General features: G+C 42.0%; 1 long non-coding RNA gene across 1 annotated transcript; it reads right to left on the bottom strand.

Moving 5' to 3' along the window:
• Positions 1-1,582: 1,582 nt before the first annotated feature.
• Positions 1,583-5,974, bottom strand: LOC136474537 (uncharacterized). The gene is made up of 3 exons (XR_010762935.1): positions 4,861-5,974; positions 2,702-2,906; positions 1,583-1,862 (listed from the first exon to the last, which is right to left on the bottom strand). It is a non-coding gene; the product is annotated as an uncharacterized lncRNA (long non-coding RNA).
• Positions 5,975-10,678: the final 4,704 nt, after the last annotated feature.

Genomic DNA, 10,678 nt, shown 5'->3' with positions numbered 1-10,678 from the left:
AGTTTCAATCTAAACATGGCCGCTTGCATCAGGTTGAAAAAACTTTCAATCTAAAAAACTTTCAATCTAGATCACCTCCAAATTCTAAGTTTTTTTCACTCTCTTTCCATCACATCAATTTTTAGCCGCTTGCATGGAGCATTAAATGTAGGTAAAAAAAATAACTAATTGCACAGTTTAGTTGGAAATCACGAGATGAATCTTTTGAGCTTAGTTGGTCCACGATTGGACAATATTTACCAAATAAGACGAAAATGCTACTATTCATCAGGTTGAAATTTTTTACAATCTAAACATGCCCCGAGGAAAGCTACAATCCTGCAGCAGCAGATTACAGTAGAGTGGTGGTGCACAGCAGACACCCCGGAATTTGAACCGCAAGGCCAGTGCAAACTGTAGTTCACTGCACTCTACTGCTAGAGCTGCTGACCTGCAGTAGCAGCAGTCGAGGAGATGGAGATCAAAGCAGGAGGCACCAGGCAGGGCAAATGGCATAATGGCGCATGCAGCGCTGTGGCCTGTTGCCTTTGGGGGCTGGGCTCCGCTCCGCCTCCGCACCTCCCGGATGGCATTGATCACGGGCTCATCACGACGCCCTGCCCGCTGGGTGTCGCTCGCCACAGTACGCTCCACTCTCTCGTGCTGGTGCTGCAGCCGGCTACCTCATTCGATTTCGATCGGGCATGAGATCCCTCGGCCATCATCAGGGGATCTTTTGGTGTGATATGTATGAGCTGACCCTTGTCGCCCCGCCCTTGTGCCTCTCGTCTTTGTGCGGTTGCGCAAGCATTTCTGTGCGCGGCAGGACCAGGTTCGATCCATGGACATGGACATGGCCGGGCCGCTTGTTGACGAAGGCTGCTGCTGCCTTTTCCTTTTCAGAAGAGTTCAGACAGCTTGCAGTTTTCAATACCTTGATAGCTACGGCGCCCAAATCTTTTGCTCCCCAAATTCTGAGCATTTCTCTGACATGATACGCGTGATTGACCGCAGGGTGGTGCACCTACTCCTACCAGTGTCTTGTGGGGTACCGAGTTTTTCTTTACGATAAGGCCACATGTACCAGTATACATGGCTTGGCTGGTTACGAGTTACGACACACGGAGGGGATACGTATCCAAGTATATATAGCACTGTAGTATATATGGGAATGGGAGAGACTATACAGAGGCTGGGAGGAGCAATGGAGCATAGTACTGTACTATATATACAGAGACCGAAAAGGTGTCAGTCTTTCATAATTAGTTCTGCTGCTGTTCAATCTTTTGGCCATGTCCATAATGATTTGGTTCACATGGCGCCCTGATCATCACACTACTCTATGCATGCTTGACACGAAAGAACATACAAAGATACACTAGACCTGTAGACCAGCACATCTCCATGCATCACTTTGCATTTCAGCCCTTGTTTAGTTCCCTTGGATTCCAGAATTTGACACTATACAAAAAGAAGATTCCCCATCACATCAAATTTGCGATACATGCATGGAGTACTAAATGTTGACGAAATCAAAAACTAATTACACAGTTTAGTTGTACTTTGCGAGACGAACATTGAGTCTAATTAGTCAACGATTGGACAATTATTACCAAATAAAAACAAAACGCTACAGTAGCTATAGTGTATGCCGAATTTTGGCGGCGCCGATTCAGCGGGTGAACTAAACAGGCCCTCAAGTTGTGTTTAGTCCCAAAAAATTTTCTAAAAAGTGCTACAGTAGCCACACATCAAATCTTGCCCGGTTCGTTGGGAGAAATTTATAGGAGGGTGAACAGTGATTTCATCTGTTTCCTGCTGGTTTTTCAACCAGCCGAACGGGCGCCAAAGGCAATCTTAATCTTTCTCCGCAAGAGGCAATCCTGAAATTCATTACCACAGTAGCAAGGAAATTAAAAATCGTTGGTCATATCATTAATCACAGTACATTTGAGCTGCACAAACTAACATCCATTACGATGTTAGCCAGACAGATTGATGGACAGAGTCTTGAACCTTGATCAAAAGATTTTATTAAGTTGTGCAAACCCTTAACAGAATCTACATAATTGTGGTGGTGTATTCTACAGCACAGAATTGAAAACACAACATTAGCAGCATACTCATTACAAGCTACGACAGATACTGAAAAACAAGAATGAAAATATAGGATGAGAGAACCTTTTACTTCTTGAGTCCATAAACTCATAATCCAGATAGTGAACATATGACATGACTTTCAGAAACATAGTGAGCTGAAAAATGCTCAGCTATAATATACCCTCTGTCAGCATATACTAGATACTCCTACTTCCAATAATATCCCAATGCATCAAAACATAAAGCCAATCCCCCAATATGAACATAGAATATCAATGGATTAACATCATATGAACAATGTGCATTAATCAAGGTTCAGGTTACAAAAACATGATGAGACAAGAAAAAAGTATCAATCAAAATCCGAAATCTTATTCGAAGTTTCACCTAAAGTTTTCACTTGATTGACAGAATACAAGCATTTTTAGAATCAAAAGATCTATCAAGCATATGTTCAAGTGGATGCCAATTTAGTTTAAAAGCACACAAGGAGCGCCAAGTAGGAGTGGCAAGCCTCTGACCCACTTATTTATTTCCTCACAGTCAAGTAATATCAATAGTAGAACAAGCAAACATGAGCCCAATAAAATTGATTTATCATCATATTGTACGTATTACATACCGTTTTGGAGATGATGAATAGGGCCTCTTTGGCAGGATCTGGCTCCTCTGAAAACAGCATAGCTCCATCTCCGAAGAAGCCACTAAATTTTGGCTCCTTGCCTCCTCCTCTAGTATAAAACAGCTCCCGTTCCTCTAAATTTCTTGTGCTAAAACCATTTTCTACAGTACGATTTGGTAAAACTTGGAGCCGGAGCTAGAGCCACCTATGTAGCCATATCAAAGAGGCCCATGAATGTTAGGACACTTGTAAGTGTTATGTCTCGAAAACAAGAAGTAACGAGCCAGTATGAACCACACAAACGAATAGGGTAGCTTGAAAGAAACGTAGTTCTATTTTCTACTATATTTGGTGAGGTAGCATTAGTGATTTTTTTAAAATACTACTCACTTTGTTTAAAATGCTGTGAGTCCTTTTGGCTTTTCGAAGTAGATAACTTTCCATATACACCTAGATATAATATGTCTAGATGCACAGCAATAGCTACATATCTATAAGAGCCAGAACAAATTATAAGTTGGAACGGGTGTAGTAGATTGATAGTAGAGTTAGAATGTATCCACATCTACAAGAGCCAGAATGATATATATAGTAAAAAGCTATATGTATCTATAAGAGTCAACAATTTATAATTTGGGACGAGTAGTAGTAGATAAGTAGTAGAGTTAGAATGTATCCACATCTACAAGAGCCAGAATGATATATATAGTAAAAAGCTATATGTATCTATAAGAGTCAACAATTTATAATTTGGGACGAGTAGTAGTAGGGCCTCGTTTAGATTGCGAAAAAAAGTGAATCCGATGAATAGTATCACTTTCGTCTTATTTGACAAATATTGTCCAATCGTGGACCAACTAGGCTCAAAAGATTCATCTCGTGATTTCCAACTAAACTGTGTAATTAGTTATTTTTTTTACCTACATTTAATACTCCATGCAAGTGGCTAAAAATTGATGTGATGGAAAGAGAGTGAAAAAACTTGAAATTTGGAATGCATCTAAACGAGGCCTAGATAAGTAGTAGAGTTAGAATGTATCCACATCTACAAGAACCTGGACGACTTATAATTTGAAACTAATTAAGGAGTAGCAGATTGAGTGTAGAATTAGAATGTATAGCCACACTAAAACATTTTGTCAAAATCTCATATCTGTATCATATCAGATACTTGGTGCAGATACGTGCTAAGTCTGGTTTCCGAGGAATTAAACAATATCAACTTTGATTGAATATATATAAAATGCACTAATATTTATGATGTGTAATAAGTATAGTTAGACTAGAGACTAAACATTAAATATATTTAAAAAGATAAATGTGCATACTTTTTTATAAACCAAATCAAACTTAACCTAATCAAACCTAAGATGTTTTTGACTCCATAGAGAATGAGATTTATATTTATTTTAGGACAAGGGAGAAAGTAATAACAATTTTCATGGTTGTAACAACGACAAGACAGCATTAGGTGAAGGCCATGTTTAGATTGCAAAAAATTTCAACCCGATAAATAGTAGTATTTTCGTTTTATTTGGTAAATATTGTCCAATCGTGGACCAACTAAGCTCAAAAGATTCATCTCGTGATTTTCAACTAAACTGTGCAATTAGTTATTTTTTTTTACCTATATTTAATACTCCATGCAAGCGGCTAAAAATTGATGTGATGGAGAGAGTGAAAAAACTTGAAGATGATCTAAACAAGGCCGAAGCCAAGAAACGAGTGGAAGGAGGAGCAGGCTTTGGACTGCCATACTACTAGTACAGTAGTTTCCTTAGACCAATACAAACAAAATTTCCTCTCGGTCACAGACGGTACAGCTGGCGCTGGGCCTCAGGAGTCAGGGTCAGGAGGTCAGCGGATGAAATCATGAAGAGCATGAAACTTCTGCATTGCAACTTGAGCTCATGCATTGACACCAAAATTTATTGGAACAAGCAAGAAAATAAGGAGCAGAAGCACGGGCTATGGGAAAATGATAAGCTAAGGAAAAAGAATGGCGCATCTCATCATGACCATCACCAGTCACTGGCACAAAACCCTAGCTAAGGTATAATGGTTTATGATTTTACTATGCAAAACATATTCGAGCAGTATTCAAGTGTGCTGTACTAGTAGTTGTGTAAGGATTGAGACAGCTGTTTCTGCACACTTACTGAGAGCTTCTTTCTTCTTATCCCTGGCCCCTGGCCTCATGATCAGATATTGCAGACGAGTCCCTTCAAAGATCCAGGAACAGCCATGCATCTGCATGCGGGAAATCAGAAAGAAAGCATGAACTGCGGGGTTAGTCTTCCGAAGAACTTTGCTGCGCGCACAAGAACGATGAGCGGCAAAAATGGTGGATCCGGAAGAAGGGGAGGAGGAAAGGGGGAAAACTATCTCTTCCCTTCCCCAAAAGGCCAAAACCATGGCCTGCCGGCCTCGAAGCAGACTAGATTAGCCCGGCAATAGAGGGGATCAGATTACCATATGTAGCTAAGAGCCTGAGAGAGCTTGCCCCAAAACTTTCCCCCAAAGCACATCACGTCTCATGATGAACCTTAACCCCAGCAAAGAAAAACAAGAACCGGCCGGGGCACCTCGACATCAAAAGGCCCATCAAATGAACCACGCAAGAAAAGGCAGCAAACAAGCTTAATGAAGGCGTTTCTGACACAGGTGATGATCAAATCTAACGTAGCTCTTGTTTATGTCATGCGGGCTTTACAAAGGGAGGCCTACACAGCTCCATTGGCAGTATGCCCACCTCCAAAAAAACAACAGGATTGATAAACTTTCTGCAAGATCAGCAAGGAGGTGGACAGAATGCCAAGGAACTCTCAGTAAGCGCCCCTTTGATAAGCACGCATGACTGCTGCTACTACTACTTGCGTGCTCCGAGCGATCCGCCCACAGAACGCTGCTGCTGCTCTTGCTTCACTGTAATGTGTGTGCGGCTTTACAGGGCGCGCTATTTATAGAGCTATGGAGTGGAGCTAGGGTTGCGGCTTGTGAGGGATTCCAGGGAGGGGGAGGGATGAGGGATGGGCATGCAGATCAGATGGATGCGATTGTGCTTTTCTTGGTCTCTGTGTGTGAGTTGTTGCGGCAGATCTGAGGGATTTGATACGAGACGATGGCTTCAAGCAGGCCTAGGTGTAGTAGTAAATCCAGATCTATCTGTTCTCTCTCTCCCCATGCCTATAGATTAAACTACTAGTAGTACTACAGCGGAGTAGCCAGAGCTGCACTCCTTTCTTCTCCACCTTGATTCTCCAGCCAAAAGGAGGTAAAAATCATGTACTGCTGAAAAAGTTCTTTCGGCAGATGGAGTTCAGTATCAGTATGAAAATAAAATACTCTCTACGTACTCCCTGCAATTTTCACACAGGACACAGGACACATGTACATTTACATTTTTTATTTTTCACATTGATAGGACAAAAACAAATATTTACATCTACAAATTCTATACTTCATTGCGTATACATGTATAGAGGATATACCACACCTACCAATAAACAAGAATTACACTCTTTTTAGAACAAAACATAAATATACTAGAATTAGGGGGTGTTTGGTTCCCATGGACTAAAGCATTTTGGACTAAAATCTGCATTTTAATTGGACTAAACAGCCAAACACTTGGACTAAAAGTGGACTAAAATTCTTTAATCCTTTAGTCCACAAAACTGGACTAAAATAGACTAAAAGGTACTGGGGACACCCATGCCTCTCATTTATTGTCCTCTCTCTCCACTTTAGTCTATTTTAGTTCCAGAAACCAAAACTTTTAGTCCATGGACTAGAGAACCAAACATGACCTTATATTTTTTCTAGGATGAAGTACATACTAAAAAGGAGACAATTTCAGATGCCATTAAAATCAAACTATTTTAAGTTTGTTAAGTTTATAGAAAAATGTATTGATATGTATGACTCTTAGGTATATTGTAAAAAAATTAATGATAAATCTAATAATGCTTATTTAGTGTTTTCATATAGTTTCAGTATAGGCCTTGTTTCGTTGTGGGAAGTTGGAATTTGGGGCTACTGTAGCACTTTCGTTTTTATTTGGCAATTAGTGTTCAATCATGGGCTAATTAGACTCAAAACGTTCGTCTCGCAATTTCCCACCAAACTGTGCAATTAGTTTTTTTTGTCTACATTTAATGCTCTATGCACGGGCCACAAACATTCGATGTGACAGGTACTGTAGCACTTTTTGGGAATTTGGGGTGTAACTAAACAAGGCCATAACCATAAATAGTTTGATTTAGCACTGAGATGGAGGAAGTATCTAAAGATATGATTCGTTGTGGCCAGCTCGCGACGCCAGCGTGTCCACGTCGCTCCTAATTTTTCCGTCCGTCCGATCTTTGATTCTACAGACCGGATTGCATGGACCAGCTTTCGCCGATAGCGGCTTCTCTTGCTTCTCGTGCGCTTAACCAGCTTCTCCACTGCCTCTTGCTGCCTCCTCCGGCTTCTGCTCCGAATCCAGCGAAACCAATAATAGACACAACTTCTGCTCCGAAAAAAAAACACGCACCTCTCCCCATCCTCTCTCGATCTCTCCCGACACGGCGACGGCCAGGGCGACGGCGCCCCCTGGCCGGCGAGCGGACCTCCGCGGCGACGCGCGGGCAGGACGGTGGCGCACGGCCGCGACCTGCACCCCGCTGGCCTCCTCTCCCTCTTCCCATCGGTCTCTCCCTCTCCTTCTCCATCCCGACACGGACAGGCCAACGACGGCTGGCACAGGCGGCGCGCGGCGGCTGCGGGCGCCCTCCTCCTCCTCCTTTCTCCTCGCGACTGGGCCCCGGCGGTGTCCGCCGGCGTCGCCTGCCCCCGGCGCTGCCTCCTCCCTCTGCTCCATGTGTGTTCATGTGTTGCAGGTGCTACAGGAAACCCTAGCAGCCTGTGCTAGGGGTCGCGGCGGCCCAGCTTCGACCCAGCCCCCGGCGGCGGTGCCCTTCTCCAGTGTGGAGGCGGCCCAGCTTCGACCCAACCCCCAGCGGCGGTGCCCTTCTCCAGTGTGGACGCGCTCGCCAGTGACAGCAGCGGCGACTGGCAGGTTGTTGTCCCTCCGGCGACTGCGTGGCCGACGAGGTAACCTCCCATCTCCTCCATGTCTCTTGGCCTTCTTTTACTAAATGTTTTGGTGGCGGGAGCCCCAGATTCTTGGTGCAGTTACCAATTTTTTGTGAGATTTTTCCTACATTCCTGGTACAAGTGATGCAAATATGTTTCCAGAAGGCCACCTCCTTTCAATCACTCACAATGTTCCCCAAGTGCCGCATTGGTCAATACCGAGCCCTGTACAAACCATTTAAATTTATTCATGTATGTTCCTCAGTATTAGATTTTCACTTTTCAGACTAATGTATTAAACAAGTTAAGAAATATTGGATACGTCAATGCTTACTACAGCAGATGACATGGCTTTCGTCCTTTCAATTTTGTGCCTGAATGTTCTCCTGTAGACATGTATGTAGTTTTTTGTGTGAATTTGTTCCAGTTTGAGAGGCGAGTGCTCTTTGTTGAGGTTCCAGATAAGACCTAATTTCTTCGAGCTCATTCTAAAAAAAGGTTTTATTTTGTAAGGCAACCATGCTGCAGCCTCACATTTACCTTCGTCCTATATTGACCAGCATAGATGTTATACTTAAACATTTGCTACGACAATACATGTTTTAGAATCATTTTACCTATTTGTTGGTGTTCATCGATCTTCTCCATTTGCTAGAGTGGCGGGAGTGGCAGTTCCTGAGCCCGACGGTGGAGCAGGCTGTGTGCCATGGTCTGCGTGACGCAAAGGACGATACACAATACAAATTTTATTCTTGTGTTGTGATTTCGGTTCAACACAGGACTTCATTTCATAGGCCAATTTTGAGGACTATCATCAGGTGCAGCAACATCAAGGTGTTTTTGTTCCCTTCTTTTTGTCATTCTTTTACCTGTTTGATAAAGTTTTAGTTCATAATTTATAGCATCCTCAACGAACTTGCTTTGTTTTGCGAATTTGTATGATGCTGCTGGTTTCCTTAGATTATTTACTGAGTACGAAGTATCCGTCTAGACGAAGAAAAAAGGAGTTCACTGCTCAACAGTACAGTTGATTCCATCAAGTTTTACCTAAATTATTTTATTAATGCTTGCCCAGGTTTCTCAGAATGATTCTTATTCTTGTGCAAGAATTTTGTTTTGAGACAACTTCATTCCATGGGTGCATTTTGAGGGCTATCAGCAGGTGTAACTGCATCAAGGTGCTCCTGATCCATTGCTTTTATCATATTTCTTCTACCATGTGCTAAAATTTTCATTTAGATTAAACCTTGAATTTTTAGTTTGATACAATTTATATGCACATTGTAAAATCTTAGAACAAGCCAACCACTTGGAAAAAAGCATTATGTGGTCTATAACAAACATCATGACCCTACTCAGGTACTTAGTTGGGTTGCATACTATATGTTAGCTTACTAATCGCTGGTACATATTTAGGTACACTATTAGAAGTTTGAGATCACAGAAATACCAGTAGTGCCATTTGTTGTTCTTTTACTGTCCTGCAAGGTTGAAAGTGATGCTTTGATCATTTCCTTTAGGTTTCATGTTCAGTAATGTGCATGGAAGTTCTTTTGCTATTCGCTCGTTTCATAAATTCACCTAGCATTTTAGTACTGTCCCATGGATGTGCTTCATAGATTGATTATAATGGGAAGTATATCAGCTCCTGCAACATTAACCAATATGAAATCAGTGTATAAAAACAGCACATGAGAGACCTAAATGCTTACTGAATTATTATTATTATGAGTAGGAAAAAAGACGAGGGCTAAGAAGATTAAAACATTCCTGTTGGGTTAACTCTGCTACATGTCATATGCATTCCCAATTTTGCTAATAGAGCTGCTCAAAGACTCATGTTCCTCATATGTGGCTATCATGGCGTATTTAAAATACTAAGCTCTGAGTGTTTGGTCATGGTGTTACCTATAGGTCTAACCATAATTAGTTCAGATAACTCTTAATTCGTGTGGTTGGTTTGACCCTTTGAATTTTCCATTGCTTTACAACAAACAATAAAGTGTGCCTAATCGTTCTATTTTTTCAGCCCATTTACCAGATCTGTCCATCCCACCATTCTGTTGGATCTTTTCGTCCCCTCACCAGATCTCTGTGTAATAATGGATGTGAGGCTTTCCTTCCTTCCTCTTCATTGTGGCATGAGTGAACTCTCTGTGCTCAGAAAGGTCTTTTTGTACGGTGCGTGCTCCCCTTGTCAGCGCCAGGGCCGGATACGTGTGTGGATCTGGCTCGCCAGCCTTCATTGCTGGAGGAGCCCCACATAGGCGCATCTGGCCTGTTGCGCATGGCAGAGGTGCACTCTATCCCCTCCTCTCCCTCCCCTTCCCCTAGGAGGCCATCGGATTTTGCGCTTCTCTTGTTTTTAAATGTGCGGATCATGCACAGAACTGATATCCTTCATTATACAATGATGATTAATTGTTTCATTCTTCATGTTACCTACTGAGGTTTTGGGGTTGTGCAATGATGACCTTTTTTAAGACTGAGGCAATGGAATTGTGCAGTGATGACTAATTATTTCATTCTTCCATGATTTCTTGCTATTTGCATTACTTCTGTGATGACAATGCCATTATATCTTAGCAATTCTCTTTTGCATGTGTTGTTTTGTTTTCGTTAGTTCCTACAATTTGTGCATTTGTTACTGAGCATAAGTCCATTGTCAGTGATGTCTTTGCTTCACATAATTTGTTGGTTATTCTATTACTGAGCACACCCCATTGCCAGTGATGTATTTGTTCCTATCCATCTCCACTTTCTTGCAAATCCACTTTTTAGCAGGTTTGAAACATCTGGAACTAAGGTTCTGGTGTGTGCTCACCCTCATAAGGCTTGATCAGTGTCTCTATGTTTTCCCTGATATAGCATGGCAAAATAGATAACAAATTGAGCTAT

This window comes from Miscanthus floridulus, chromosome 8 (genome assembly GCF_019320115.1).
Source record: "Miscanthus floridulus cultivar M001 chromosome 8, ASM1932011v1, whole genome shotgun sequence".
NCBI classification, from domain to species: Eukaryota; Viridiplantae; Streptophyta; class Magnoliopsida; order Poales; family Poaceae; genus Miscanthus; species Miscanthus floridulus.
Note: the sequence above shows the minus strand (reverse complement) of the source record. Positions and strands in the feature narration are given on the sequence as shown.